At 42.9% G+C, this 20,682-nt stretch overlaps 1 protein-coding gene across 24 annotated transcripts in view; it reads right to left on the reverse strand.

The window, feature by feature from the left end:
- Window positions 1-20,682, reverse strand: part of LOC113009826 (CUGBP Elav-like family member 2) — a 236,879-nt gene that overhangs the window by 136,986 nt on the left and 79,211 nt on the right. The window lies entirely within an intron of this gene.

Consider the following 20,682-nt stretch of genomic DNA (forward strand, 5'->3'; position numbering starts at 1 on the left):
CTTGCAGCATTTAGTCGCTCAGCTAAGGGACAACAGAGTTCCTGCCTCTGTATCAGCAATTCCACTGACAGATTACTCCATCAAACTGCGGCAATAATATGTGAAAACAAAAATGATGTCTCTGGGTTTAGTTGAAAAATAGGTTTGGCACTCTTATCAGGCAGCAGCTTTGATAACTGCGAGCAAGAAACTGGATAAGTTGAGTTTAAATCATTGTGCCTGGCACTGGGGGAAAAAAATAAAGAGTTTTGTTCTAAAATGAGATATTTGAGAAATTTTATTATGTGGTCGAGTGAAAACTGTACTTTGAAAATATGACAAAATGCCAGGGGAGAAATAAAGCAGAACTGTTCATAGCTAGATGACCGTGGATTTTTCATTTCATCCAGCGAGTTTCTTTTTAAAGGTTCTCATAAACGCAGCAGTCCTAGGATTTTCTGAGCCATGAAATAGTTCAACTAAACCAAAAAGATTAAAATAAAATAAAAAAACCTCCTCTGGCATCTACTGGAAACACCGACTTTAGCCAAGTGCAAACATTTTCAGCTTGTAATCATCTATATGTGAACATCTAAATAATCCATCTGAAGATGAAGAGTTGCTACTTTAAACTTTGCCTTGGCGCTTTAGCTAAGGTGTTAATTCATGCATCGCCGGGTTAATGCCGCCACTGTCCGCCCTTTCTTCGTTTGAACCGCACATCAGATGACTGTTTTCAATTATACAAATTAAACTTACTTATGAGGGAAGGGGTGGGGGGGTGGGGGTTCTTGATCACACATGCACAGAGATCATACAGGCTAAACATCCCAAGTGGGAAATGGTCTGGGACACTGTAAAATAGATCTGTGCCGGGGGAAATGAGCCAAACCGCCGAGATCGCAGCTATGCTGCTTTAAGGTTCCTTCCCGCTCATGTTAATGTCTTCCCAGTGGTGCCTTCAGTTCTTCCCCCTGCCAGGGCCATCTAGCTCGTTTGATTTGCAGCAGCTCGGTGGAATGAAGCCACGATAGCCACAGCATCATCTCCCCCCACCTCACGTCCTATAGGGATTGAGAGGCCTTGTGCTGTGTTATTACTGAATATAGCAAGGCGCTGTTGGATGTACACGCATGCACGGATGAGCAGCTATGCTCACAGGCACACTTTGTGCACACATCAGTGCACACACAAGTATTACAGCATCTATCAGAGAGAAGCTAAAGTGCAGCAGATGTTTGTGTTTCAGCTGCAGGAATGGCTTCTCTCTCTTTTTTTCTTTTCGTCCTCATGTACCCTCTCGCTGCTGAAAAGGCTTAGGCCAACAGGAATCAATGGCTCAAAAGACACCTCATGTTTCGACTTCTCAGTGGCAAATTACAGTGCCCTCACCTGAGCAGCATATTTTTTAAGGCAAGTCGCTCTGTTTTTCTCGCTCATTTGAAAGAGGGGGGATTGGCTATTGAGGGGAAAGAGCAGTAGACGTTTGGTTTCAGAAAGCCGTTATCGTCACACGAGGCTCCGACCTATGTCAAACGCGGCATTGTGCATAACGGCTGATATGCCCACCTGTTCCAGTTCAACGCGGGCACAGGCACAGAAGCTCACGCCGGCCGTAAAGCTGCAAACACGCACAAATACTTTCACAAAGAGAAATCACAAATGGCTGGACTCAATTCTTCAGCGCAGTTTAGGCGCGCTCGTTCTGAATGCACGAGTTAAAAAGAGATCAACAGAGACGACAGTTTTGGTTTCTGCATGCTCCACGGATCTATTATGGCCGCCTGTTCACTCAAACCTTCATCTAAACATGGGAAGTGCACTGAATGAAAAGGTCAGTGGCTGATGTCTACAAAAAAAGAAAAAAAGCTTTGTTTTGCATGCTCTTTCTATCCCACACTCCTACACAGTTTCCCGAGGCAGCAGGGACAGTCTCATAACACACACACATGCATTACTGCCCCACTTATCCTGCTCTATCACCTGTTATGTGATATGCGCCAAGCACATAGGGTACATACTGGGACTGTGTCTATATGATACCAGGATTTTAAAAGCCAGCAAACACGAGTATAACGTGGCTTCTAACAGTGTGGAGGCTGGCTTCAGTGGTCAAATAAGAAGCATTTATTCAAAAGTCGCACTGAAGCAGACTGGGTTGATATAACTGATAACGCTTACTTATGTCCTTTAAAAAGGTGCAAAACTCTTCATTCAAATTCTACAGGCTGTGTGAGGTGTTTGGAATGACTCTTTGGTCCTTTGATTACTTTAGCAGACATGGTGGATAATTAGTCATTCATGCAGTCAAATTAAAGATTTAATTGGAATTTAAATCTTGCACAAGGTTGGAAAGATTAACAATCGCTCTTGACTGACCCGCACTTTTTCCGTGTACAACAATAAAACTCACCAAACTCATTGATATGAAATGATATGAAAATGAATTTGTCCTAAAATCTGATTTGCATTGCGTTTAATTATATTAATTTCTGTGTGGATAACACCGTACCTACCAGGACTGTACGGTGTTTCTCCAACAACAAACCTTGGATTACCCCAGAAATTAAAGCTGTCCTCAAGCAGAAGAGGAGGGCCTTCAAATCCAAAGACAAAGAGGAGTTGAAAAGGGTGCAGAGAGAGTTGAGGGGACTGATAAGGAATGGGAAGGACAGCTTCAGGCAGAAGATGGAGAACCAGCTTCAGCAAAACAACGTTGGTGAAGTCTGGAGAGGCCTCAGAACCATCTCAGGCCACAAACAGCAGAACTCTCTGCCTGGGAGGGATGTGAGATGGGCAAATGAGCTGAATCATTTCTTCAACAGATTTGATTCAACCATTAGACAGTCTACAACATCGGCTGCAGACTCACCCACCCCCACTGCTGCTGTTCCACCTCAGACACTTCACACCTCCTCTATTCACCCTGCTCACTCCTCCCCACCCCCAACAACAGCATCCAATACACACTCAACACAAGGCTCCAGCCTGTCTCTCTCAACCACCCAGGTTAGGAGGGAACTGAGGAGGATTAATGGCAAGAAGGCAGCGGGCCCAGATGGCATCAGCTCGAGGGTCGTCAGGTCCTGCGCGGACCAACTGTGTGGGGTGATGGAGCACCTCTTCAACCTGAGCCTGAGGTTGGGAAGAGTCCCACAGCTCTGGAAAACCTCCTGTGTTGTACCAGTGCCAAAGACTTCACGCCCCAAGGACCTCAACAGCTACAGGCCGGTGGCTCTGACATCCCACCTGATGAAGACCCTGGAGCGGTTGGTCCTGGCTCAGCTTCGGCGCCTAACAAGCTCATCACTGGACCCACTTCAGTTTGCCTACCAGCCTGGCATTGGAGCGGATGATGCCGTCATTCACCTCCTACATCGTTCCCTCGCTCACCTGGAGACCGCTGGAAGCACTGTGAGAATCATGTTCTTTGATTTCTCCAGTGCCTTCAACACTATTCTTCCCTCGGTTCTGAAGGACAAGCTGGAGAACTCTGGAGTGGACCATCACCTCACTACCTGGATCCTGGACTACCTCACCGACCGACCACAGTATGTGAGGACTCAGGGCTGTGTGTCGGACAGGGTCGTCTGCAGTACGGGGGCCCCACAGGGAACGGTTCTGGCTCCGTTCCTCTTCACCATCTACACTGCAGACTTCTCCCACAATTCCACCCAGTGCTTCCTGCAGAAGTTCTCTGATGACTCTGCAATAGTCGGCCTCATCACTGATGGGGACGACAAGGAGTACAGAGGACTGACTCAAGACTTTGTGGACTGGTGCCAGCTGAACTACCTCCAGATCAACGCCAGTAAAACCAAGGAGCTGGTGGTAGACTTCCGCAGGCACAAGCATTCTTCACTGCAACCACTGAACATCCAGGGTATGGACATTGAGGCTGTGGACAGCTACAGGTACCTTGGTGTTCATCTGAACAACAGACTGGACTGGACTCATAACTCAGACGCCCTCTACAGGAAAGGGCAGAGCAGGCTGTACCTGCTGCGGAGACTCAGGTCGTTTGGGGTGGAGGGCCCACTCCTGAAGACCTTCTATGACTCTGTTGTGGCTTCTGCTATCTTTTATGGTGTGGTCTGCTGGGGCGGCAGCATCTCTGCTGGGGACAGGAAGAGACTGAACAGGGTGATCCGAAGGGCCAGCTCTGTTCTAGGATGCCCTCTGGACCCAGTGGAGGTGGTGAGTGACAGGAGAATGGCGGCTAAGCTGTCATCCCTGATGGACAACATCTCCCACCCCATGCAGCAGACTGTGACAGCACTGAGCAGCTCCTTCAGTGGGAGACTGCGGCACCCACGGTGTGGGACGGAGAGATTTCGCAGGTCTTTCCTCCCCACTGCTGTCAGACTCCATAATAAAGACTTTAACTGAACAAACACACACATCCACACATGTGCAATAACACTAAGTGCAATAATCTTTTCTGGCATCGTTGTATTTTTACTCAGTTGTATATAGCATTCGTATTCTATTTTTATCTTATTGTATATTTTTATTCTATTTTATTCTACTGTATATAGTATATTATTTTATTCTATTCTGTACAGCTGTGTACTGTATTTATTCTTATTGTATTCTAATTTTTGCGTCATAACTTTTGCACTGTCCACTTCCTGCTGTGACAAAACAAATTTCCCACGTGTGGGACTAATAAAGGTTATCTTATCTTATCTTATCTTATCTTAAAATGATGATGATCTAACCACCTACTGTATCATTAGTCCAACAGCACCGGTAGGGGCAATGTGTCCATTAAGTTCATATAGCAATTCCTCTTTTATGTTCATTATTTGCAGCGCTTAATTCAAAAAGGAAGTAAACCAAAAAAGCTAGCATAATAAAATTATAAATTACATCAGTGTACCAACACAAAATGACCACTTCAATATCGGCGCAGCAAAGTGCGACATTAAGCTCTTAAAATTATAATAAATGACCCTTCTTTCGTTTTTAAAGCCACTTTTAAGTCAAGTATCTGATTAAAAATCTGCCAAAGCTAGAACCCCCTAGTGGTGGCATTAAAAACATTGACGGTACTGTATGTTCAACCCAACCCCCCCCTTCTATCCCCTCAAATCTATTACCTAGGTGGGTCTGCAGAAACTTTTATATATTATAAACCTGTTTTTTCTCTCTTTTTTTAGCATGAAATTGGCCAATTTGAAAGATACTGAAGATCAGCACAAAGTGTGAGCAGTCAGCTAAAATGCTTGGCGTCGGTTTCTGCCTTTAAAAGTCCATTGAAGCCTAAGGCAGGAGAGGGTAAATGGGCAGGGGGTGGGAAGAGGAGCGAGGAGGGAGATGAGGCCAATTGGACTGCAGTGGGATGTAGGCGTGGAAGCACAAACTGACGGATGGAAGAAATTCCGTGGTATAAAGGGGAGGATAAATTAAAAAGGAGAAATGTGGGGTGAACGGATAGATTGGATGAAGGGCAGATAGATGACGGTTTAAATGGATGATTGGTGGCATGGGCACTGAGAGCGAGCCTGTGTGTGTGTGTGTGTATGCGCGCACTCCAAAGGTGCAGATTAGATCACTGTTATGACTGCACAAGCCCCCAGGACACAGAAGATAAACATCAACTGATAACCTACACATTTATTCCCACCTCTGCACCATCACCACTTCCTCCCCCTCTATACACTTCCTCTTCTTCCAACCATTTACCAGCTCTTCCTTCTTTTTATTTTAAAACTCCATCTCTCTTTCTTTTCCTGCCCTCACTAACTACATCTAAGAGTCCCGGGGCAGTGCACTAGATCACGCTTCTCAATAAACCCGTCAAGCTCTCCTCAGCCGCCGCCCCCCCCTCACCCCGTCTCCCCTTAGCTTTCCGAAACACAATAACAGCAACTCTGAACGCCCCTCCCAACAATACCGCCATCGATCACTTTGCTATCTGGAACACACACATCTATCACTACAGTGGAGTTTACTGCAGGCTTGGCGCCCACTGAAGGCCCGTCTGCTCTGCTCTATAAAGCTTTGCAAATGTTTTCATGTCTCAAACCCCAATATCCCAAACAGTAAGACCCATAAAATGGAATTTTATGTTCTGTGCCAACATAATGACATTTGTGGTGTTTTTGATGTATCCTGCGCATGCTTAACCAAAGTCAGGTAACAGCGGCAAGCTAAGCAGGGGACTATAGATGCCCTTCTATCCAGTCACTTTTCAGTTCTTTCTGGAGGATCCTCAAGCTTTCCCAGTACAGACCAAATATAAAATCTCCTGGCATGCCAGTTGGGCATGCCTGAAAATTCTCCAAAGGGAGACACCCAGGAAGCATCCGAACCACCTCAACTAGGTCCTATTGACAGTGCAGCGACAGTGTTTGGTCCCCACTAGAACAAAGATGCACGCCAAATCAGGTTGCATGTTAAACCTCAGCATTACAGGTAACATTTCACCATGAGCAGCAGAAAAAAATGCTAACTATGCTAGCAACTGCTAAATACTCAGATACAAAGGTACAGTTATAAATAGCATTCACTGTAATAAAATCAACTTTTATTAGTTGCCTGCTTTGATTTAAGCACCGTGGAGTTAATATGAGCAGTGGGACAGCTGATAGCTGACATAGATGGCACACAGTTTGAGATTAGTGGATTAAAATGCACATAATGGAAGATGCATGCATCAAAACGTCTTGTTTGTTCACAAAAAAGCATCCACGCCTGCAAAAAATACTGGACTCTGTAGTTTTCTTAGACAATGCACCTGTTTATCGCAGAGACTGGATGAGCATTTGCAAAGAAATGTGTCAAAAATCATAAACACCACGCACAGAGACTCCTTTTACAATGACATAAAACATGCATGAAGCACCTGCAACACTCTCTAAAGATGGAGACCTTAATTCTTTATGAATTGGTAAAAATTTTCACCATGAGCAACAAATGCATCCACTGCTTTTAGCTATAAACTATTTGGTATCGGTCATAACAAGCAGGTGAAGTAACACCTGGAGTTTTCTAACAGCTTCTCATCGCGTATAATCATATAAATATGTATGTCCTGAAAATGCACAAAGTTTGAATGCATTTTTTAAATTAAATTTGATTTTAGCTCACCAGCTGTTGCTGCTTCACATACGATGTCATTTAAATAACCTATTAGCATTAGCATGCAACACAAGAGCCATCAAGGGCACGCAAATGTGTTTGGTCTGCGAGAAATCTCCTAAAACTGTACTTTTCTCTAAAAGGCCTGGGATCTGTTTGGAGAGGTAACTATTGTGGGTCTGGTGATGGGGGAGAAAAAACATACCTGTAAAAGAGGGATTGTGAAGAGCTGGACTCCACAGGGAAGAAAAAGGCAGGTTGGGCAGAGACGAGCAGCAGCTCTCTGACATCCTGTTTGTGCCCACCGCCCTCCTCTTTGCATTACAATTCACTCTCTGCATGAGTCAAGGTTAGACCTGACAGCTCTGCAACTGTGTATGGATATGTGAGCTTTGTGGGTGTATGTGTGTTCAGGTGTATGCTTTGCAGCGCCCATATAAAACAGATCAGGGAGATGGAAATGAAGAGAATCAGACTGAGAAGAAGAGACCAGACAGATTTATAGGTAGGAAGAGGAGTGCACACTCTGTCAGTGAGGGTGGGTGGGTGGACGGCACCCTCAGGTTTGGACAAAGAAACTCAGATTAATCCCTCATGCATGGCTGGAGGTTTGATTCCTACTTAGATTCTATTGTAAAGTCGGGCCAGAAGGCTTCCAGAGACTAATGGACTGATTTTTATGTCTTGTTCTTAAATATTTCATCACCAAAAAAGACAAGTACATGTGGCTACATTTTATTTTGAAAAGCTGCCGAAATGCAACCAGACATTTAACCTTTAAACTGCTCTGAATGAACTCGGTGTGGAAGTGAGCAGCTCATTTTAAATAGACTGAGATAAATTTTGTTCTTTTCTTGTTATAAAGATAATTTCATTAAAAGTGCTGCAGAAGGCATGGCTACAACAGACACGTTTAGAAGGTCCTGAAGGTGAAACCTACAAGACAGCCGCTTGTTACAGCCCCCACCTGTCACTCAAAGCCTGCTTGCCCTTGACCTTAAGCCTTGATAAAGTTGTTACTGCTGAGTTATAGAAAAATAGCACTCGTACTCGTTAAACAGCCCTCATTTCTTTATATTTTGCTTCCATGACCAGACTTTCTTGTCATTTTTAAAGTGGTCTTGAGCAATTGTTCTCTAGGATTTCTGAGGGTCTCTCAAAGTTCTTCTTTGGACATTGGTTGCTTTAAAAAAATTCAGTGCAGTCCTTGTACCCAACAAATTTTAGGGGCATGTTTTTGAGCTGAAGCATTCAAGCATAACGAAGTCGCAAAAGAACTTAGCAAAGAAGCACAAGCTTGTCACAAAAACAAATATCTTCATTTAAATCTAGAAAAAATGCAAAAGATAATATACACAGGCATAAAAATTTATTTTTGTATAAATACAGTCATTCCCAAAGAGCTATGAGCCAAAAGCTGGCATTTCTCAGCATGGTGTGCAGTGTTTCCTTAAAGAATATCAGGAAACCAGACAAGTTTCCTCAGTTTTTGTCTTACACATAACAAGTGATGGGAGCAACAGATGAACAGCATCTGAAAGTCATGTCCTCTAAGAAATAGGAAAAAAATCCAGCAAAGATCTGACACAAGACCTGAGAGACACATCTGGCACATCAGCTGATCCATCTATTGTTCGCCAAACCCTCATCAGAAACGGTCTCAGTGGAAAGATGGCTGTCAAAAAGCAATTCTTAAGGCAGGGAAACAAAGAGGAAAGGCTGACGGATGCCAAATTACACAAGAGCTGAACTGGAAACCTCAACAGGTCTGATGGAGTGATGAATCCAAATTTGAAAATTTTGTTCCAAATCATCGTCAGTATGTACAGACAGGTCAGGAGAGAGATTCAATATTAAGTGTCTGCAGCAGAATTACGAACACAGAAAAGTAAGATTAGATTTTTAACAAGTATACAATACCACCTGGAAAGAGTCTGATCAGCAACAGCTTCATTTTTCATCGTGAAAGTGATCCAGAACGCATTGCCAATGCAGTAAAAGCATAACTGGAAAAACAGCTCAGACATCAACATTATTGAAGCAGTTGAGATCATCTTGACAGAAAACAGAACATTTGAATGAAAGAGCTTTGAATGTCCTTCAAGAAACCTGCAGAATTATTCCTGAAGACTTTTTAAAGAAATTACAGAAAGTCGCCTCAGAGAGATCAGACTATGATGAATAAAGGTGGTCATATCAAATATTGACCTTATACACTGTATTTCCCTGCATGTTTGCATGTGTTTCAATAAATCACTGCAGCTATTTCTCATACCCCTAGAAAAATGTAATAAAAAAAAAAGAAAAAAAAAAAGAGGTGGCTCAAGACTTTTGCACAATGTTATACTTAAACAGACTAAAACTGCTTTGTGCGCCTGTTGAAAAACCATTTATTTCTGCTCACTCTTGCTTTCAGATTCAGCCTCAAGTGGTTACTCGTGGAACTGCAGCTTTTGCAGCTTTCTACATAGAAATGCACATTAATGAACAATTTTATGCCACTTGAATATTTTTCTCTGCCGTATACTAACCGAGAGATTACGGGGTGAGTTCGAGGTGCAGGATACTGCAAGTTCTCATTTTCAAGTTACACCTGCTCCTCTTTCAGCATTATTAGTTTAATGTATCATCTTCCATGGAAAGATTTGCCACTAACTTACTGATACCACTCACAACAATGAGTCAACCTGTCACCCAGCCAGTCATGAAAGCCATTTTATTTGGCGTTTTGAATTTTCCGAGAACGGTTTGCCTTTTCCGGGAAAGAGTGCAAGAGAAGTGATACGACAGAAATTATGATTTGTTTAGAACAAAGCTGGATTGGTACCATGTGCATGAGCAAACACGGTAATGAATGTCACATAGTTGGATTTATTCAGCCATTAATCCAAGAGAAAGACTTCACAGCGATGGTCATGCTGCTTGTATGACAAGCAATAGATGTCACAGAAAACAACCAATTAGCACCAAAGAGTGAAACAAAATCGAACAATAAGGACACGCAGGATTATCCCCTTAAAAAAAAAAGAGTCTGAAGACCTGCATATGATTTATATTGCAGGAGATGTTCCGCACACTGATGGCAGGTGGTGCTGACCTTTCTGTGACCTTTGAATGCCATGTGATCAGACCCTTTCAAGTTTCAGTGCTGTCTAATGTCACCGGGCCGGCTCTCACGTGGTCTCACAGTTACACTCATGCAAATTAACCAGCCCAATAAATGTATGCAAAAGGCCAGCGTGTGCATTCTGCATATGAGACAAGTTTCAAAGCCAGAGGTGATTTGTTGGGGTTGAATATCAGCGACTGAGTGCCAGTATTTTGGGGAGAATTCTCACCCAAATGTATCGCTTTATGCCCAGATTACATCTTAATTACACATGCAGGTCTCCATGTACTACTAAGAGTGGAGAGTAGCATTAAACCACGATGAATCGCACGGTTGGGTGATGTTTTTAAAATTTTCCAATCGACCATTATCACACCGTGTAATATCTGATATATTTAAAGATGTATTTGTGAGCGTGTTCGCTTTAAAATATACTTAACTAGAAAACTTAAGAACCAACATCAAGCAGATGGACAACTCGCAGTGTTGACACTAACAAAAAGGGTAGATGATGATCACAGTAACATGGGTGTGCGTTAGAGAAGGGATAGGTGGGATAATTAGCTGAAGAGAATCTTTACCGGTGTCTGTGTACAGCTTCTCATTAAGCTGAGGTCATCATCACAACAAGAACGAAGCTGGCATCATTTTGTGGTGCTAAAGTCAATTATTTAGCAAACTCAAAGAGACAAACCATCAAATGAGCAACTTCCAACAATGAAAACTTATGCAAAGAAGTCATGGACTGACTTGGTCAGCAACCAATAACACATATATTCATCAAGTTGCCAACCCTAGAGCATCAAGCATGGTGACTTCTGTCCCAATGCTTGGCATCTTGGTATAAGGGGAAAGGAGGACATTTTTATACCATGCCCTCAAAGGCACAAATGGTGTTGCACATGGCTGTACAGAAGAGGACAGAGCCAAGAAATTGCAGGAAGAATGTAAAAAAAACAGAGTTGGAGAGAGACATTCGACCCCTGTCAACATTTTCAACTTGGGAAACCTGGCAAACGGTAACAAACAGTACAGGTGATATTTGGATTGGATTTTCAGAAAGTTACAAAAGTTGCAAAATACAGTGAACCTCAAATCTGCCGTGGGCAAGGGGTCTTAGGAGGGTTCAGACTGTTTGACAAGCCAACATGTATTTGTACTTGGCCTGTGTAAGAACAATGCTTCTAAACCTGCAACCAAGATTCAACAGAGTCTCTGTGCCATGACTTTTCTCCCTGTAAATGCACACATTCACAGGTTCTCTTCATAACTGTAAAGACACTCCTACTACACTACTACAAAGTTGTTTTCGCACGTGCAGCCCAGAAAATCTAGGACGAAACACAACAGGACAGTAGCTGAAAATTGTCTTTCGAACATCCCAGACTTCATTCTCAACACTGTAAATGATACAGATCTGCGGGTGAATGTGTTTTCTGAAGTAGACCTGCACTGGTGCAAATCAGCTCAGTCAGACATCGAGTGGACTGATACTGGAGTCCTGGCAGGTTAAACACCCCTTTTATGTCTGATCCCATTGTGTCCTCACATGCTTCTCCTGTAGGTAACGTCTAGCAATGTTCACGGGTGCAGAGCAGGTGTGAAAACGGCTCAGGAGATATGGTATTAGCACCTGATATTTACTGAAAACTGTGGTCTATTACTGTGTTTGAAATCAAACTTTATTCGTGCAGGTAAAGGGATGTTATAATTCAGTAAAACCCTGAATCCCAGTGATTAGCGAATAATAGCGCCAACTAACGCAGGTAAGTCTGCCACTGTCTGTAATTCTGATGGCTCTTTTAGCCGAACAAGAGCCTCGGTCCACGAATGTTGCTCCTAATCCCGAATTCCTCTCCTTCTCCACAATAATGAGCTCCTCTCAGACTCATGAGTTGACAGAGGTAAAGCATTTAGCACGCTTCAATGGAGAAAGAGGGAAAGAGTGGGAGTGCAGAGAGAAAGAGAGGAAGATACAGGCCAAAGAGGGATAAAGCGAGGGATGTGGGGAAGAAGGGGTAGAAAAAATCTACTGAGACATGCAGGAGGTAAGCTCTCCCTCTGGCAAGGCAGAGTAATGCCGCTGCACAGAACAAACGCAATAGCTGACTATTGACGACGAGCAGAAGAAAGGAAGCAGAGGAAGGAAGGAGAGAAACAGACAGAGAAGAAGGACAGATATACATAAACCAAAAGGTTTAAGGAAGAGCATCATTGTGTTTTCTTAGTCTCTGAGGATTCAGTTGTTTTTCTGCCCATCACTACAGCCCAGGGACATGATGTGAACAACGTGGGGACTATGTTTGTGTGTGTACGTGTGTCACGTGGTGTGTATTCTGCGTATTTACGTGGGTGGAAATGTGTGTGTGCTGCACTGAAAACATGTGCATGCTTCATTCGTTTCAAGGCCAAGTGATGAAATTCTCTCCTTTCAGTAAAAAAAACCACTCAGACACAAATACACACAAGAAGACTGTTTTATACACACACACACACACACACACACACACACACACACACACACAAAACACTGCTTTCCACAGCTCAATTGATAAGGTAAAGTCTGTGTACATGCTTTTAAAAAAGTGTACTTGACTTGAATAAGAAGGCCAATGAGCTGCAGCCACTGCAGAGAAACAGAAACACTCAAATGTATCGAACCGTTCTGGACGTGTTGAATTAGATTAATCAGGGAAAATGTTCGGAAAGGAAAGGAAAAGCAAACACTCAAAAACAGCAGACGAGCGTGATCTCCTGGCTGAAAAAAAGGGAGAAATGCAGCCAACATGGCTGACAGTGGGGAAAAGAAGGATGAGACAATCACGAGGAGATCATCAGCTAGCTGATGCATACATTCAGTAACGAATGCAGATTACGCAAGACGCAAGTCAAGGCGAACACTTAGTACAATAAATCCATCACAAGAGCCACATCTTCACAATCTGCCCGGCTACTGGGCCCTCACTACTTCTTTTTCAGCACGACATGCACAGTATGTAGTATGAGTCTCAAATGAGGTGTTGCACTCGGAGGTCTGGTCTCATTAGGACGTAGAAGATCAAAAGTCACTCATGGCGACTGTGATTATTAGCTCAAATCCTGCTCCTTGTCCTTGCTATGTTTGGATCCACTAACATCTGTAACTTTCAATTTTTCAAACTTTCTGAGCAGGGATAGTTCAATATTCTAAGATACACAGAGTGATCATCCAGCTAGGAACTCAAAAGGCTTGTTACAGTTACCAACTGTGACGCTGACTGAAACTTGTGTTCGAAACTCAAATTTTCTGTTGTATCTTCAGCTTAATTAACACCAAGTACTGTGTGAGTAAAGTTTAAAGTATTTCATAAGCAGTGAACAAGTTAAGTCATGACTTTAGGTTACTGACACACTGCATTGGAAGCAGGAGTTGTATTTCCTGAATGCTGACAAATACACTTGCTTAGGCAGTTCAATGGCAGATAGCTTTTACAGCTACAAAAATGTGTTCTGCTTCACAACAGGAACAAAAAATTAATTTACGTTAGTTACAAAATTCTGACAAAAAGCACAACAACTTTCTCAGTTTCTAAAGAACAAGTAAAAAAGGGCCCGAGTTGCTACTGAGACGTTCCACAATACCTAACAGTGACAATCACGACTATCACTTCTGCTGCTGGGGCAGGACTGGGGCAAGTGGTTAGCACTGTTGCCTCACAGCAAGAGGTTTGAATCCACCTTCTGGCCGGAGCCTTTCTGTGTGGATGTCCCTGTGTTTATGTGGGTTCTCTGACTTCCTCCCACAGTCCACAGACTTGCAGTCAGTGGGGTTAGATTACCTGGTGATTCTTAATTAGCCATAGGTAGGAATGTGAGTGTTAGCGATAGACTGGCGACTTGTTAAGGTGTACTAAGTAGCTCACTTTACTTAAGGGGACCATAAGAGTGACATAATCTTGCAGCAGGGAGGAAGTACTAAGTACTTTGTGTGACATTTCACTACTTGAAGGGACAAAAGAGAATAACTAAGGTTGGAGTGATGATGATGACTGTATTGTGCTGCTGGGTGTTGCTGCCAAGTTCATCTGGAAGAAAGTGGGGTGTTGGATCAGTATATGGATAATTATGGACTATCATTAACAGATTATTCATTAACAGCCTATAGACTCGCCCAGCTGGATCTAAGTAATCATTATGTAGTACAAGTCCTGAATCAGGAATTAGCAGTTAAGTACTGATAAATAACACATTCTTCACGCATTCTTCAGTACCCAAGTAACCTTACTGCAGTGTTACGTTAACATTTATTATAATGGGCTTCAAATTATGCAGTGCTATTGCACTCCGTTGTCTAGTGTTGAACTTTACTTTGTGCTTGTGCCCTAAATAAACGTTCATTATGATGTGTTAAAGGTGAAAAATTGGAATTTCCCTGGAGTTTAGCTTTGAGGATGCACACTTCAGTTGTGGGTTCAACCTTTCAGCCTCCACCTAGGGTGAAGCATTTGGAGAACTGCAGTACTAAATTTGAGAGCCAGTAACCTGTGGTTTCTAAAAATGCTCCTCTTTTATGTGTGGCTAACACACTCTTTTAACTTCAACTCTAAGTTTGTCACCAGCAATCTGGTGGATCCGAAGAAGTGATGGAATCTAAATTAACTTTAGTGGAGAAATTTAGTGTCATAAACACTGGTGTGATGTGCTCTGCACTCAGGACAGAGGGTCATTACAGATGTGGAAGCCAACACACTCACGCAAGAAACAAAAAAGGCAATCTAAGCCCACATAAACTTTTCGATTTGTTGACCCCGTAATGTAACAACGGACACACCTGCTCATTCACAGCCTCACCTCTACCACACACTCACGCATCCACACAAACATCCACAGTGAGACCTTAGACACACGGTCGTGATACATCACCACCTACACACAGCGGTGTCAGCCACAGACAACTGCTCCTGAGCCCCAGCAGAGGAAAGACATTCATCATTATGACATTACAAAAACACACATACACACACACTGAGAGAAAACGACATAAAACAACGCTGCAGCTGCTGATGCGTGAAGACGACTCCATCAAATCATATATCACACACACTGTACATGTTTCCCGCTAAAATAACACCATTATGAACAAAAACAGTCATAACAGAATCATCTGCTGATGAATCGTTCCTCACTGGATGCCTGTGTGTGTCATGTTAAGCCTCTTTCTTTAGCCTGGGAGAGAGAAAAAGCCACAATCGCCACCATCATCGCTACCTGTCTTCTTTTTTTTTTACCCCCTCTTTTTCTTTTAATCTCCACTTCTGATAGGACACAATTTAAATCCAACCAAATGTCTGTCCAGGGAGTCGTATGCTGTCAAACCATCACTCCTCCTCCTCCCTCTTTCATACTTTTTCTTCTGTGCACCTCTCCCACTCTGCCCACGTCAATTTTCAACATGCTCCTTCCACTGATCTCTCTTCGCTGCCATTTCACATCTGAGATTAGTCGGATGTACCAGTCTGATCATCTGCATGTGCCGCGATTTGCCAGAAGGTGTAATCTACTTTCTGTAATTGTAAAGAGCTGAGTTTTCATTGGACTACACATTTAATTGAAGCAATGGACATCGATGACAGCAGAGACAAAGGTCTAACCTGAAAGGACTCTGGTCAGACCTGCCAAGATTGTGCAAAATTTCTGGTTGTTATTGGAGGCAGAAATGGTAAATAATTACCAGTTTTGTGATAAATACGGATATAATTTGCACTTTTGTTGAGGGTTCATTTTATGCACATCTTCAAACCTTGAAATGTGGCAACTGTTTCCTGTGAGTCTGAGGAAAGCATGCAAGCATCAGCGTTTTTACAACCCTTCCTTTTGGAAGCGGTACAGCTGAATATAACATAATTTATCTATTTTTTTTGTCATGCAGTGATGCTGATTGGCAAAATATGCAAATGTACTTCCAGCGTGACCTTTTCCCCCCCCTGCTGAAGCACTAAAGGGAATATCTGATTTTGGATTTCTTGTGATCACCGGTTTGAAATTTCCTCTTAAGTGACATTTGGATCAAGGTCTGCATAGCAATGGTCAAATTTAAATAGAATGAATTAAAATAAGCATTAGTGGCGCTAACAGCTTTCCTAGCACACTCGACAGGCCGCCTCCTTATTCTTCCTTCAAAAAACCTCGTGGTCTGTCCTCCTCCTCCTCCTCACATGCATTTCTCATGAGAACACTTTGCTGCTGCCCGTCTCTGCCCTTAAAGCCGGGTGAAATTCCTCATCGGTTAATAGTTACATTTCAGATTTTAATTATTGCCGAGAAAACGAGCTCAACTCATTTGAAAAACATGCACGATTGCATCATTGGTACCAGTTGCAAAGCTCAAGACGTGCAGGCAAACAATATGGATTGTTCTGAATCAGTGAAAACATGGTGGAAAGCAGTGACAGCACTCTGGAGATTTTTCAGCCTTCAAAGAGGGACGAGTCTGAAGTGTGGTTGTAGCTCTCTCGGTACGAGGCTGCTAAGTGAAGCCAGTCACCCTGTCTGCAGTGCAGGAAGAAAGAAAATTACTAAGAAAGAAGGCAAGCAGTACTTTACATTGAATGGAAAGTAATTGACTTTAGGTCAATGGAAGGCTTTCAGACTTCAGAATGGAGTGAGATGTCACAGTTTGTCTGTCAGGCTTGCTAATATTTTAACGATTATGTAAACTGAAGCGTTCTGTGTTATCTACTCTTTTAAAAAAACACAACATGCTGTCCTGCTGCTGTATGCATCATTTATCAGCACAATCCAGTCACCCATCGCTCCCATAAACTCATCACATCCCCCTGTGAACATATTTTCTTTGCATGTCATTACATGAAATCTAAAGGAAAGTGTCTGAAGAATTGTATTTCAATTGTTGGGCTCATAGCCATTGTCCTTAATGTATTTTGAAGCCCTATTTGTATTTCCTATGCACACTATGACCGGATAAACTCAAATGCATGCATGGTCTCTGTGTAATCTTGACATAAAGTTTTCTACTTGTCTGTCCCAGAACCCTCACAGCTGCAGGATCTGCGGGGGGGTCAGAAAGGGGAAGTGAAGAGATGAGTGGGAGGGAGGGTCATAAAGACATTCGGTGGGAAGCTATACATTCGGGTTATGCATACACCCCGCAAGCATTTGCTGTTTTCAAGTCTCTAGTTAGTAATCCCGTGTTTACTCAGATTTTTGCTTCACGGTTGATCATTAATGTGTAACAATGATTGCTGAAGGCCGAACCTCCTCAGCCTGGATGTGTGACGGACCCCGAAGAACGTTACAGTTCTCTACCAGATGGGGATTCAACACTCAGCTTAAGGAGGTGAAGAAGGTCACATAGTTCCCAGGGACAGGCAGAGACCGTCTAGGCTTCAGAGTCAAAGTAAGAGTGGAAAGAAAAGGGCACAGGTCTACTACAATTTTTCCTGATTCTCTCATTTTACCCCTTATTTGCGTTTTCAGGCTGGATAGGAGTGAGTAGAGGGAGACCATTAGTCCCATTTATTTTCCATATTAGCTATGATGTCAGCTAATATTTGTCAAGTCTGATATTGTCAGGGGCTGTCAGCATCAACGAGGGAGCTGCTACTGGAAGGGAACAGGAAGAGGGAATGAAGCCAATTCCCGACCTGATCCCAGTCATAAGGAATCAGCAGAGTGAAAGAATTTCAAAGGTGTATCAGGTGGGAGGAAGCAAAGGAGCTGACATGAATGCAAATATTTTTTTACATTGCTCCTGGAAAAATAGAGCTGTTAAAAAAAACAATGATACAAACAAAAAAAAAGTGAAAAGATCACTAAGAGCACCTCTTGTGAGCTCGAGAGGCGTGTTCACGTAAATACAAAGTGTCATCTCCATAAGTGCTATCTAGTTCAACCTGTCCGCCTCCTTACCAGCTGGGTAAGAGGGCACAGATAGGCCTGTCTAATTCCTGCGACGCACATTATTCATAAATCCTTCACTCCGGGGCAGATATACACACAACTGGCGATGCAAAGCGCATCAGAAGGAGAAGGCTTTCTGGAAGCGCGATGATTTCCTCGTCCACCCCCGCCAGTTATACATGGGGTCCACGCTGTCAGCAACGATGACACTGATTAATGAGAAAGCCATCGCTTCACTATAACATCTGGGTGATACACTACACAGAGACTCAATGGAGGGAGACTCTGCAGGGTAAAGTGTGTGCCCTGGCCTTTTATCATTGTGGAGGATGAATAATTCTTGATTAATGCAGTTTTGGAGTATTGTACAGCGTACAGCTTCCTACAGTGATACAGAGAAACTGTTACCGGTCTCTTTTGGTTTAGTGACACTTAAAAACAGCAACGTTTATGTGTGACCACTTTATCGGGGATTTGATGCATCACAAACAGCTCAACGAGAGTCATTTTGCCTTAAAGTTTTGTGGTTTTTATCACATTTTGGGGGCCAGAATGACATCAAATTGTACAACAAAGCAACAATAACAGAGCTAAACTAATATCTACATGTGCTTTACAATGAATTATTTCATTATTATTCATTATTTCAGGAAACGTATACTGACTTTCGAGTCCCATTTATGATATTACAACACTTTTTATGTAGTTGTAATAACGTGCAGCTAGTTTAGGCTGTCATCTTTTTCATAGCTATGTTTATATAGCAAAAAACAGAGATTCACTGCACTGATTGAGAAATATATTTAAAATCTAACATATCTGGTGCTGATTGGAATGTATGAGACATATTTAGTTTTGTGGCTATTAATTAACCAGAGGTGGTTTTACTAAACCTGGAAGTGATGAGCAAAGGGTGGATCTTGACTGACAAGCCTTTAGCTAATAAGCATATCCTGGATAACCCATTTTCTGGCTGCGATTTAGAAAATGGACTGAATGTTCAACTCAACACGAGCCAAAACTAGTGAGCGACGCCAAACACTGACCAGGAAGCGTTTGCTAAGCTCACAGAGTGAGAAGAAGGCCGTTTTCCCAAAGACTTCCATACAAAAAGGAGTCGCCTCCTGCTGTCTGTCTATTAAAAAGAATGAATTTTTAAACCACTTCCATGTTGGCTCCACTTTTATGTAACTTTCATTTAAAAACAGCAAACATTTGGTCATTTTTGGATGTTTAGACAACCAGGCAGTAACCGCTTTGGCCTTTTTTGAGAATCAAATTGGTCCTTAAAAATGATAACATGATATTATCCTTCTGTGTGCTGTCAATGAACATGACTGATATCAGCCAATACCGATATTTCTCCCTAGTCTATTATGTATGCATATATATTAGTATAAATATACATTCATATTACTGTATTTAATCTTCACTGAACAGACACATTTTCCTTTGCTTCACAGGCAATTTTCAACATGACTTACACAGAATTTGCAAGCTAATGCATAAAGGGTCTCTTATCCATGACATTTATTATTTACATGTTTCTTTAGTATAGCAACAATATTAATTATGCATTTTATGGAAGACACTTAATCTCCACGTGCATTATTGTATTTATTGTAATGCTGTTTTATGACATTTGTAGATTAGTGTCCTCAAAGTGAAGCAGTATGAGGTTTTTTCATGACTCCCCCAACAACACACACACACACACACACACACACACACACACACACACACACACACACACACACACACACTTCGTTACTTTTGTTCTATGCTTTTACACCATGAGTCACCAGAAGTTAAGTGCAGCAGCAATCGAACATACACTGACTGCACACTGAAAAAAAGACCTTCATGAGAAAATGAAAAGAAGAGCCACAGCACAGCCTGCATGCACGTTTTCTCTCCTGAGGACGGAGGGGGGGAGAAAGAACACGAGCCTTCAACAAATAGGCGCCGTGAGCTGAGGGGACATAAGTGGGACATGCGCTGCATGTGGAAAAAAACACATCATGCCGGGATGAAACCCTCCCTTTGTCCCTGCTCGACAAATTCCGGAGTTTAACTGAATTACAACAAATCCAATTGAACCACGGGACACAAGTCATCCGTGCATTCCCGAATGTGCTGAAAAAGCCGCGGTGCTGCTGCTCTTCCAGTCGCTCGGATTGTTTCCCCCCTCATCCAAGAGTCCAAAGTGAGGAGAAAAACACGGGATGAGAGCGCAAAAACAAAAACAAAAACCCGCCTGTGGTGGAGTTGATCGAGTCTCGTGTGACTGAGAACACTTGTGTATCCCACCCTGCGATTTTATTTATTTTATTTTATTACAACCACAGATCCACTCCGTCGGTCGTTATGGGTCTCGGCATCGTGCGCTCCCGAAGCCCGCCGCACGGTCCCGACCCCGCCGCTTCCAGCCCGGCGAGAGCCGGGGAAAGAAATGAGGATGGGCGGCTGCCGCAAATCAAAGCAACTTCCCCTCCTCTGCTCCACGGAGCGAGATGGAAAAGCCGATGCTCTAAATGTTCCCAGAGTCGACCTGACGGGATACAACAATTTGACGACACACGCCGGATAATACAGCTTAGTAAAGACGG

This window comes from Astatotilapia calliptera, chromosome 17 (genome assembly GCF_900246225.1).
Source record: "Astatotilapia calliptera chromosome 17, fAstCal1.2, whole genome shotgun sequence".
Lineage (NCBI taxonomy): Eukaryota > Metazoa > Chordata > Actinopteri > Cichliformes > Cichlidae > Astatotilapia > Astatotilapia calliptera.